The 12,377-nt window shown below is 41.9% G+C and overlaps 1 long non-coding RNA gene and 1 other non-coding gene across 2 annotated transcripts; one reads left to right on the top strand and one right to left on the bottom strand.

Moving 5' to 3' along the window:
• Nucleotides 1-468: 468 nt before the first annotated feature.
• On the bottom strand, nt 469-2,066 carry LOC123430748. Its single transcript, XR_006622979.1, has 4 exons — nt 2,016-2,066; nt 978-1,235; nt 721-894; nt 469-617 (listed from the first exon to the last, which is right to left on the bottom strand). It is a non-coding gene; the product is annotated as an uncharacterized LOC123430748 (long non-coding RNA).
• A 374-nt stretch (nt 2,067-2,440) lies between these two features.
• LOC123433662 lies at nt 2,441-2,542 on the top strand. The gene has a single exon (XR_006625001.1). It is a non-coding gene; the product is annotated as a U6 spliceosomal RNA (small nuclear RNA).
• The last annotated feature ends 9,835 nt before the right edge of the window (nt 2,543-12,377 follow it).

The following is a 12,377-nucleotide window of genomic DNA, read 5'->3' as shown; positions in this document are numbered from 1 at the left end:
GTATGATGTCCATCGACATGTGCGTTTGAGCTGATCTGTGAGCATGTTGAGGTGTCGTCTTCTTTAATTAGAGCAAATGGATCACACCATCTACTCGTGTTGTGGATGTGATGACTGTAATAGAATCATTGGCCTAGCATTAAACCACCTAAACGTGATACACACACAAACAACAAATACAACAAGGGCTTACCGTATGTTGCAATCAAGTCTTATTGTCGTCCTAGACACCACCTCAAATGTGGGATTCAGACTATGCACGAATCGCCTAAATCCATCGTATTCTACTATGGAAAATGGCAATTCATGGACGACGATCATCCTCACCAACTCCCAATGAGCTCTCTCAGGGTCATAGTTTCATTTTTCTACACTGTTTGGATCAGGTTGTGGCATGGCTGATTTAATTGAATCGAGAAACTCATTGACTTTAGCCCTTTCCTCACAAACTAACAAATGCCTAATGCATTCACTAGTACCAGCTTTTTTTGCAACCACAAAAATTCTCTTGCAATGTTTACAATTGGCTTCCTTGAGTTTGTTGCCATCATACACAGGATCAAAATCATTCCAGATTTCAGATTTAAGTTTCCGTTTTTTGTTTCTACGTGAAAGACCTACGAAATTTGAGATGAACAAATATTTTATGCCAAGTTCAGATATGCGCACAATTGACATTAAAACTAAACGTATGTACGGAATGTAGACATTAAAACTTACGAGGAATCTAAGGCGGTGTTGGCGACGATCGTATCACACCGAACCTTGGTGATGCCTGAGATAACATGACATTTACCCCTGGGGATCCCACTACGGGCACCACTAACGGCGACCTCGGCATCTTCTTTCGTGGGGGTTTTGGGAGTCTTTGTTTTTCTCGTGGGACTCCACATCCTACACATAAGAATCAGGATAACTATATGTAATATATTGTAGGAAGACCATAAACTAATGAGTAACCTGATTGCAACATGTACCTTGGTCAGGGTCTTGGGTCACTGGATAAAGGGAGCAAAGTGTTGTAGCTGCAGCAACTTCTTCAATTGACGCATGCCCTTTGTTCTTGGTTGCAGTAGCCTTTGCTAAAGTTGACGCTGACGAGGGAACTGATGGAGAAACGGTAGCTTCAATGCATAAGGGAGGCGGTGGAGGGACAACATCTCCATCGAGGATTTCCGTAGGGCCGTTCCGATGCGGAGATGGCGGCGACGCGGCCGTCGACCCCACCATGGTTGCTAAACAAACAAGAAGTTCGTCAGACCGTATATCACAAAAATAGTAGAGCATCTTTGTTTGTTTGAAATAAGGGTTATCGTGAAGTAAGGTGTTGACCTCTATGTCATCCTCGGAAATGGTGTGACCCATTTCTGAATGTGTGACTGAAATCTATTTTATTGGAAGCAGAAACATCCAATCACTTTTATATCTGTTTTGAAGCTAAATGCAGCCTGCACCCTAGGTGTGGGTGTTTCTAGCTGTGGGTGTTTCTGCTCCCAGAAATCTGTTTTGAAGATATTAATCAGAAATCTGTTCTGATTAATAACTTCCGATAGAATAAATGTCGCACATTTCTGTAGCTGTTTCTATTTATTTTTATATCTACTTTTGTTATAACATGCATATGAGGATTTCTGGCAGCAAGTAATACTGGAAGCAGAAACATGCATATATCAGAACCGTGGATTTCTGGCAGCAAGTAATACTGGAAGCAGAAACATGCATATATCAGAACCGTGGATTTCTGGCAGCAAGTAATAGTGGAAGGAGAAACATGCATATGGGGATGAAGCTACTACAGATATCACCCAGTAATAGTGGAACCGTGGATTTCTGGCAGCCATGCATATGGTGTGACCCATATAGCAGATGTGCACAAGGGATATCACCCAGAATCACCCTTGTGCATATCACAAGGGATGGGTTCCCGCATTGACCACTACAGATATCACCCAGAATCACAAGGGATGGGTTCCCGCATTGTGCATATAGCAGATCTGCACAAGGGATGGATTTACCGTAGGTTGTGGGAGGATTCGCGATGGGGGAACGGAGGCTGGAGGAGGGGGTGGACGTCGCAGGCGCGGGGGAGCGGCGAGCCGACCAATCGCGGGCGGCGAACGCGGTCGCCGGCAGTTCTCGTTCACCAGGAGGAGGCGAGGAGGAGCAGGCCATGGAGGGCGTCGGCGGCATCAGGCAGGCGAAGGCGACGGCTCTGTGGGAAGATCCATCGAGAGAAAAGGTTGTGATAGGTATGTGGGATGTGCGGTTGCTGGTGAACAAAGCGGCTAAGCGGTGTAGCCGCTTTCGCCCGTAACAGGTTATGCGGTCAGCCCGACGGGACTTTACGGGCTTTTCATGTGGGGCGGCGTGGCGGCCCAGCGGGATGTCCCGCGCCGCTTACAACCTTAATCAGACCACAGTCACATTGCGAGCCAGAATTGTCCCTTCGGGAACATCTGATAAAGTTGGAATGATACAGGGAAGATTGGCACGAATCCTTCGCAAGGATGACACACAAAATTTAGAAATTATCAAAAGAAAAAAATCACAGACCCGTCCTCGTCATAATTTCGCAACGATGGCCTCATCTTCTCTTATAACAAGGCCCCTTCTATCGTGACCCTGAAATGCACAGTTTTATCGATAATCCATCTCTGAGCCGGACTCAGATGCACCCAGTAAACAGTAAAAAAAACAGAAACAAAGTTCAAAACATTCTGTAATTTTTTGTGATAAAAGATGCAGGAGTGCGCTACCTCCAAAAAAGACAAAATCAGGTCTAAACAGTATAAAACGGTATACTTTTTCACAGCCCCCAATTTTGTATTTTTTGCTGAGAGTTTCTCATATGTCCTAATTATCTCAAATTTGGCACGAACATCACTCATTCATACATCTTTCTTCACAAAAAAAGTCAAATTTTTTTGAACTATTTTTCTATTTTTTATGATTTTACTGTTCATGCCCGGTCTCATCTGAGCCCGGGAGCCAAATCGCCGCACTCCGGTTTTATAACATGTAGATCCTTCTACTTTTATTTGCTTCATCTCATCTTTATGATTAAGTCCTAATAGAGCACCGCTTGCAATTTTGTCCTTTTTTTCTCAAATGGCACGTCTTGCTTGGCTGCACTCTTCATTTCTTTGTATAGTAGACCTTTATGTCCCCATCGCCTTACGCTTTTGGTAGTTAGACCTCTAAATCTCAATCTCAACTGAAGCAATGGAATCTATGTGTCATATAAATTTCTCTTCGGGTGACACACAATGTCAAGATTTATTTTTATGCGCAAGAACATCATACATGTTCTTTGGATTCATAATTTAAAAGATCGCATTGGACCGGCGGTCGGACCGGAAAAAACCGAAACTAGCGGCCTCGGTGATTTTTTAAGCTAAGAAGACCATTCTATAATTGGACTGGAGAAAACCGGTCAAACTGGCCGGTTTATTGGAAAAACGGTGAATAGACCAGGCCTTTGAACCGGAATAAATACAGGAAATGATTAACGCAAAATTTGGAAGAAGTGGGATTCAAGCCCAAGATGCATGGAGTAGAAATTGCATGCTCATGGCCCAATAACCAACTGGATCATGCTACTTTGTTGTCTATTTTAAGCAAGTAACCATTGTTTAACACTACATATATATATATGTATATATATATATATATATATATATATATATATATATATATATATATATATATATATATTGTTAAACACATACAATTTTATGTAAAAATCGGACAATGAACCGGTGAACCAGCAGTCTAATCGATAAAAACCTGAACCGTCATGCTCACCGGTTCAGTTTTTTAAACTATGTTTGGATTGAATTAGGTGCATATATATGTACACTAAAATAATAGAAAACTTAATCACCTCGAGTAGAAAGCCAAAACAATATTCTTTCTAATGCATATCACTAAATCAGCCCATACCCTAATCAAGCAAATTACTACAGATTACCACAGCTGGTGTGATGTTTAGACATTTTCTATTATGCAAATTGTGGACAGAGAAGGAAGACACAAGATTTTTAAGCAGTGCAAGAAAACCATCCTAAATAACATATACTAATAGGGTTAGGTGTGCTTTGCTGCCCCGTTGGTGTCGTTGAGTTTCTTAATGAACACTCTGTTTCAAAATATAAGATGTATATTTTTTTTAAATGAAGGCTTTTAAGTTTGATCAAATTTATAAACAAATATATCAAAATCCATAATCTCAAATTGGTAAGATTAGAGTCATCATGAAATGAATTTCCATTCTTTCTTTATTTAATATTGTGGATGTCGATATTTTTGATCTAGACATGGTCAAAGTTAAACAAATTTGACTTTCCGAAAAACTAATGCCCTTAATTTTGAAACTGATAGAATATTTAGTTTGGCGGGTGGGAGGGATGATAGGGTGTATTTTATTTTATTTATCAGGCGGTGATTTGATGAGCTTTTCATGGTGTGATTTTATGTTATCTGCTAACCAAACTATATTTATGTGAGAAAACTTCTACGTCGGTGGAGCTTCTTTTTTCTAAGTGATGGGAGAGTGTGCGGGATTGATATGTTTTTATAAGACGGTTGTTGCTGATTGATTTGAAAAATCATTGCCCGATCAAAATCATAAACCAAATCCAATATTGAATGCCTCAACTGAATGAAAGAGCTTCAAAATTAAGGAACTTAGTGAATTACAAAAATCGAATGAGAGAGCTTTAGAAATTGTTGACCTCGTCAAAATCAGGTGATCGGGTTCTAAATTGAATACCTCAATTCATTACGTGGCATTAAAAATTAGGAAGCATGACGTCTAGTAAAAAATGAACGAGGAAGCTTTGAGAAATTGTTGACCCAGTCAAAATTAGATGACACAATTCTGACTGAAGACCTGAGTTGAATGTGGCATCTTTAAAACCAGGGAGCATAGTATTAAGTGTTACATAGGATAGATAGATGAGTGACCCAATTCCATCTCCCTGATAAATTGTTAAGCCTATCAAAATCAGGTGACCAATATTAATTGGAGACCTCTATTAAATGTGGACTCTTCAAAACTAGGGAACATAGTGTTATAGAGGACGTAAGTGTGCCAGAATACTAAATTGTTTATTATTCCTACAATATACACTAGGGGATCTAGGGGGTAACAATGTCCCTATAAATTCCTTTTTTATCTTTTCTTTTTTGTCCCGGTGATTTGGTGGGCCTTTCATGATGTGATTTTATGTTATCCGCTAACCAACCTGTATTTATGTGGGAAAAATTATGCATTGATGGTGCTTCTTTTTTCTAAGTGATGGAAGAGATCGATAAGTTTTTATAAGCTGGTTATTACTCGTTGATTTGAAAAATTATTGGCTCAATCAAAATCGTAAACCAAATCCAAAATTGAATGCCTCAACTAAATGAAAGAGCTTCGAAATTAGGGAACATGATGAATTAAAAAATTGAATGAAAGAGCTTGAAAAATTGTTGACCCGGTCAAAATCAGGTGAACCAATTCTAAATTAAACACCTTGATTTATTATGAGGCCCTAAAAATTAAGAAGCATAATCTATAGTAAAAAGAGCTGAATGAGAGAGCTTTGAGAAATTATTAACCCGGTCAAAATAGGGTACTAATTGAAGACCTCAATTGAATATGGCTTCTTTAAAACTAAAGAGCATAGTGTTTTTTAAAATTAATACACACTTTATTGATCACTGGACATCAATACAAAGAGTCTTCCGGATTGACACCGGAGCAGAAATAGAAATAAAACCTAAGGTAGAAACATCACAGGAGCGGGCCAGAATGTGGGCCGCCTCGTTTAGGGATCGTCGAACGTGTTTGAAGGTAGCCGATGCAAAGCTCGCCATCAGCGTCTTGATCTCCGAGACCACTACTCCCACCATGGATCGATCCGGCGAAGGAGTAGAAATGCACTGAATAAGAGACAAACAATCCGATGCCAAGGTTACCCTGTCGAAGCCATGCTCCATAGCGACCAGGACCGCCCGTCGGAGAGCCATCGCCTCCGCCATCTCCGGTGGAGGGAAGCCCGGGAGAGGCTCGCTGACAGCAAGAACACATTCCCCCCGGCTGTCTCTCAACAGTTGAACGACTCTGCTCCGGGAGCAATGCAGCATCCACATTCACCAGAATCTCTCCAGGTGGCGGCGGTGTCCATTTCTGAGGTCTGTTGGACTTATTGCAAGTGGAATCGAGAGAACGAAAATGAGAGACAAGAATCGATATCTTTATTGATGATTGAGTACAAGTATATATAGCCCCTGAGAGGATGCATCCAATAGACGCAATGGTCTGAAGAGACACGAGCGAACAGTCGCGTCCTTTATGCATGGCGGTTAGGGATAGTGTAGATTCTCTTTAATTAACACGTGGGTTAATTAAATCTCAACACTCCCCCTAATCTACGTTATCCTTGTAGACATTGTATCTTAAAAGCTCCTCCAAAAACCCTGTGGGAAAAATGTGAGGAGTATAATATTTGATGTGTTGCCAAAACTCCTTCAAACCTAGTGGGAAAAATAAGGAGAAAATGTTGCACATATAATAGTTGTTGTCTCCCTTAACTCAATATGTGAGAATCATAGAGTTTAGAGGACAATAAATATGTCGTATATACTTTCCTAAAAAATCAAGTGGGGAAAACAGGAAGTAGGACATATGATCTTGTGTTGATATTACCTCATTAAAAACCTTCATGAGAACCTATATAGTAAACTCATGGAGGGAAAAAGAGTATAATATGATGCATTGAACATGAACAATTCAGGAAGATACTCCCCCTGATTCTTGCAAACTTCGAAGCTGTCACATACCAATTCCATGAACATATTTATAGAATGTAGATGTTGGTATAGACTTCGTGAACAAATCAGTCACATGATTTAACTCGCAAGATATGCAATACAAAGATATTACTTATTTGTAATATGTTTGCATCCGGGCAACACAAGAGACATTATTGTTGAGATAATGGTTGGTGAGTGTAGCCATGAGGTCTGTTTCGAAGACTCTTCATGAGAGGGATACCACACCTAGTAGGAACACTATGCTTGTCTATGATCTGACATAGCGGGGATCTGATCAATGTATCCAATGATACTGGTGTTCAGATTTCTCTGAAACTTGAAAAACCAGGACAGATGTTTGTTGCCTTTGAAGATATCGATAGATATTCTTGAGTCCCAACCAATTGCCTTTGGTGAATCCAATGCCTAATGGAACGTTGAGTCCCAATATCTCATTTCCATCATCTCTTGGTCTAAATAGATCTTTCTCTACATCTAGAGAATGAACTACCATAAGAGTTATGGATGGATAAGATTTGTCCATAATGAACTTCTCCAATATATTTTGGATATAGACAACATACTATACCATAATGTAGGAGTGAAGGTGCTCAAGTTGTAGTAACGAGAGGTATTTTGGTTTACCCAAATCCTTCATTTTAAACTTCGTCATTTAGATGATTACATGTGTCATCATTGCATACACACAAGCATGATAATCATCATTGTAGGAGTAATCCTTGTGCATAAGGAACTCACTATGCCGGTTGTACCATATGTACCGACAACAATAAGTCGTATGGTGACTTACTGATTTTTACACAATGTATGTTGTATTTTGCATTTCGATTCAGAAGTGAGATTCCATCAGGAATCAATCATATATGTCTGAATCCAGTGATCTACATGGATATGTGATCACTACATCTATCCACTGCATAGATAGATGATTTTGTACTGCCAATGATATAAGTTATCGGAAAGATATTCCACCTCTAGAGAATCGTTGGGTATCTGCGTGAACCCTTGTGCTACAATACTTGCTCTTTGTTTCACCACCTCGTTGTTCTCAATTCTGTTTCCAGAAGAAAACTGGTGTAGGTATTTCTTATGAATACCTTTCCATTATTGAGCAAGATCATTTCTACCTAGATTATACCCTTTGCTTGAGTTCAGTCCGAGTGTTGTTCACACTTTGCCATGGCCATGGTCTTTGGATCCGAATCATGTGAAAGGTTTTGCAATCTAGTTAAAAAATGTATGTCGACAATTGTAGACTTTTGGTTATATGATTCTCCAGAATATATATATCAATATATAGTTGATGGAAATATCATTACCCATGGTGACTACTCGCGTTTTCCCAATGCGATTGAGTCGGGTATTCCGATGTCCCGGTCATTGTGTGCACTATGACCTGGGTTGGTGGAGGTTTCTCATCCACTGGGTGTACTACCCATTAGGTGTCTGTCAACATGAAGTTGACTTGCATTTACTGATTCATAGGCCTTGATATCCTTGCTTGCAAAGAAACTGAATCCTAATGTACTTTTGCCTTACATCTCCCCCTGTTGCATCGAACGGGGAGTGGAGTGGTTTTTGTTGGTACCTCCACTCTTTCTTACGTACTTTTGTAGGATTGTAGGATTGTGTGACACCATTATATTCAGTAAATGAATCTGACAGGTTATTTGCAATGTGTTGCAAATCTTCTGAACGCATGGTTCAGATCTTTGAGTACGTGGATTTGAGGCAGAAATGTGTTGAACATTCCACTAATTTCCTGGCATTCTTCATGGTACTTGAATTCTCCCCCTAATGCCTGGAAATATTCCTCATTAAATCAACATACTGGCCTTGAATAACTCCCCATTTGAGGGGCTTGATGTATTGACGAAAATACAGTTATTCCTCACATAGATCCCAACTATATGCTGAGGGGCCAATGATGTATGTCAGGTGGTGATATCGGTATGCAACCGAATTACCGCAGTTGGGAAATACTTGGTAGATTTCCACGTATCAAAGATAGAGGGGAATAATATTATGCAGTTCTGTCATGAGCGTGTAAAATTGCATGACTCCAACGTAAAGTTGGTAAGTTGCAATTCCAAAGTAAAGATAATGCAATCAGCTTAACTCTTTGGATAAAGGATTCTACCAATCCATTTTGGGTCTAGACATTAGGACAAATTGCTAAACTCCAATCCAAGCGTCGTATAGAAGGCACTCAAGGAGAATTCGACAATGTTATCCATTTGATTTGCTTAAAATCGATGTCAGGATAATGAGCCAATGGTTTCGTGTGAATAAAGCACACACTCAAGACCATCATGTAGATATGTCTTTGAGAGCCATGGAATACCTGAATAGTCTAGTCAATGGATGGGAAGAGCCACTTACCTCGACTTGGTGCATTCAAGGAGTCTGAGTGGTTCAACATAGACTTTAAGGTGCGGGCCTTAAAATTAGCTTCCCTGTAGTGCACACAAAATCCAAATATTGTTAGAATTTAGCATCAAAATAATCATAAACTATTGGAATTGCCGATAGTTTCGGTTTCAACCCAATGTCTCGATGATCAAGGCGAGTATGCCAAGTTTGTCATGTACAAGACACTCTGGAACACTATCTCGTACGCAACATGTGCTACGGGTTTGTAGTATGTGTAGTACAATCCAAATGATACATAGAGAATGTGCTTGCTATATCCTTTGCATATGGTAAAGATAAGTTAGTCCTCTTTGTTGTCATCATAAGTTTCACTATGGAAACTATTTTGACGAACACCTCTATAGTTTAGTAGGGTATGAGTTAAATCAGGAGAAATAAAGCATCCTGACATTACTCGAGTGCCCAGAGGGATAGTAAATATGACTCGAGATGAGCCAACAAATACCTCATCGCGTCAAGCGATTTTAAAATATCTCCTTTCTCTCAACGAGAGTGGAAACATTGGACTTCCCCAAGTATAGAGTTTATGGTGCATATGTCCACAAGGCACATATCATCTTTCATTGGATTAACTCCTGTAGAAATCTATATATAGACATGAAGATTCACAATATGAAAATCAATGTCAGATATATATAACACATATAAATGTATTTGTACCAAGATGACGATACAATATATTGTGATATACAATATATGATGACAACAATACTTATGTTGTTGATACAACATCATAAATAGACATAAATAAATATTGATCACTCAAGAGATTGAGAGACTATTCATAGTCTCCAAACATGTCGGTTGAGGCATATTCAACTATCACGTTCTTCGTGTCCATGGGTTCCCGTCATCACTGTGATGTCGGGATGAATGTTGAAGTGAGCTTCAAACCTTTGCGCTTGAGTTCATTGTATCCCAGGAATTGCTAATACAGAATAATCAAATGCTAAGATTTGAATCTAATGCCTTATGATATATAAGACACTATTTTTCTGTTAGCGATGTGATCCTGACCAGAAGTGAATCCTGGATTGCACACTTTATCCCATGAGACAAGAGCGATCATGATGTCCATGGTCCAGATAGGACAGTGGTGGCCACTGAGGGCGAGTGCCTCAAATTCTATAGCCATATTTTACCGCTATGGGTAACCCTGAGATAATCAATTTACGGTTAGTAAATTAAATACCACATGGTTGATGTTGTAATGCACTTAGCAAAATCAATGGGTATTTCAAGACTTGAAACCATTAATGTGAATCTTAAATTGTTAAGTATGACACCTTGAAGATAATCTCTAAAATGGAGTAGATCTCGCAACACTAGGGAGTATAATTTGATGAAATCACTAGATACTCTCTCGTAGTGCCTTATGTCATGACTTTAGAAAAATGTGTGGAAGAACACTTTGTAAAGCAACCATAATGTCGAAACGACAAAATGTAGGCTTTATCAGTAGTCCTTGATAATCTGCGTAGCCAGTAGATCCAAGTGACTACCTTGTGACCCAACCATCAATTTGAAAAACAACACTTGGAATTTTGCATATCAATTCTTGCTTGTATCAAACTAAAGGCTCAATTAAGATGATGAATTGATTTTTATTTGCAAGAAATTGAAAATCTCAATTGCAAATAATAGAGGTAATAAATCTCAACATGTAACAAACATGGAAATATATATTACATCACATATGTTCTAGAATACAAAGTACTCTACAGAAAAACAGTATTAAAAAAAGACACTGAATTTAACAGAATCTAAAACAGAGATTAATCTACTGCTAGAGCTACTGTTAAAAGACTAACATGCTATGCTAAATCATAGGAGAAAATTTAGCAAACTAATCAAATAGTACTAGAAATACTACTAAAACCTGCTGGACTGTTGATGCTAGACCGCATGTGCCTAGGGCACTTTGGTCAACACAGCAGGACACAGTCATTTATTCACAGTCTATTCAGGGGAGGATAAGGAGCCGGGCGGAAGCCTCAACCAAATCAAATCCCCACCAACGCGATAGAAACAAGGGCGGCGCCGAATCAGGCAAAGCTCCGCGCGTGCAGCCGCGCATCGCTCACCGGAGACGGGCGAAAGTGCCCCCGCCGCGCTCGTCCACGTCCTCGTCTTAAGACCCGCCTGGGAGCAAGGTGCCCGGCGCGATGCCGTTGGAGACACCGTTCGCGAGCCCAAGGGCGGCCGAGCTCCATGTCCCTGCGCGTGTGGCGCGGTTGCTCGACGGAGGGCTCAACGCCGTGAAGCCGAAGGGCATCAGCCGGCGGCGAGGCGTTGGAGACGACAGGCGCGGGGGCGTGGCCGGCGTCGCGGACGCGATGGCATCGACGGTCGCCGCGCTCGAGAAGCTGCGGACGCCGGAGCCGAAGACGAAGGTGGAGGCCCCGGTCGGCGCGGACACGTACGCGGAGGTGTCGCCCTCCATCTCGACAACCGCAGGGGTCGGAGACAGGAGGCGCGGCGCGACGGCGTTGGCGTCGGCAGCCGCGGCGCTGGTCGAGCCGAACTCGAAGACGGAGGTGGGCGACTGCTCAACGGCGTCCACGACGGCGGCGGCGGCATCCTCATGCAGTGGGCAGATGACCCACCCGTGCGCAGGGCACCAAAATCCCGGCGGCGGTGCCCCCTGTGCCGCGTCGGTGTTCACGTCGGCCCCGAGCATTGGCGGGGCTGGACCGGCGAGAAGCCAGTCAAGAACTTCCAGCACGAGCGGGGCGAGGGGCGCGGCGCCGTCCGCCGGACCAGCACCACTCAGGGAGCGGTTGCCCTGGCCGTGGAAACGGTGCACACCGTGGCGGCGCGCACAGTAGCCACCGGCGCCGTGGCGGCGGCCGATGTAGCGGCCCACCCCGTAGTGCCGACCGTCGAAGCGGCGGCTCTCTACAAACCTGTACCTGTGGTGGAGTGCAGCGAGGCGGCGACGACGGTCGTTGTTCTGCTGCAGGCGGCGACGGTACGAAGGCATGAAGCGAGGCATTTTCCTCACCTTTTGCCTGTCGATCTCCCGGAATCGATCTCGTCGGAATCGCTCTCGTAGAGCAGTGCTGATAACGTATTGCAAGTGGAATCGAGAGAACGAAAACGAGAGACAAGAATCGACAAGA

The sequence above is a fragment of the Hordeum vulgare genome, chromosome 2H (genome assembly GCF_904849725.1).
Source record: "Hordeum vulgare subsp. vulgare chromosome 2H, MorexV3_pseudomolecules_assembly, whole genome shotgun sequence".
In the NCBI taxonomy this organism is placed as follows: domain Eukaryota; kingdom Viridiplantae; phylum Streptophyta; class Magnoliopsida; order Poales; family Poaceae; genus Hordeum; species Hordeum vulgare.
Note: the sequence above shows the minus strand (reverse complement) of the source record. Positions and strands in the feature narration are given on the sequence as shown.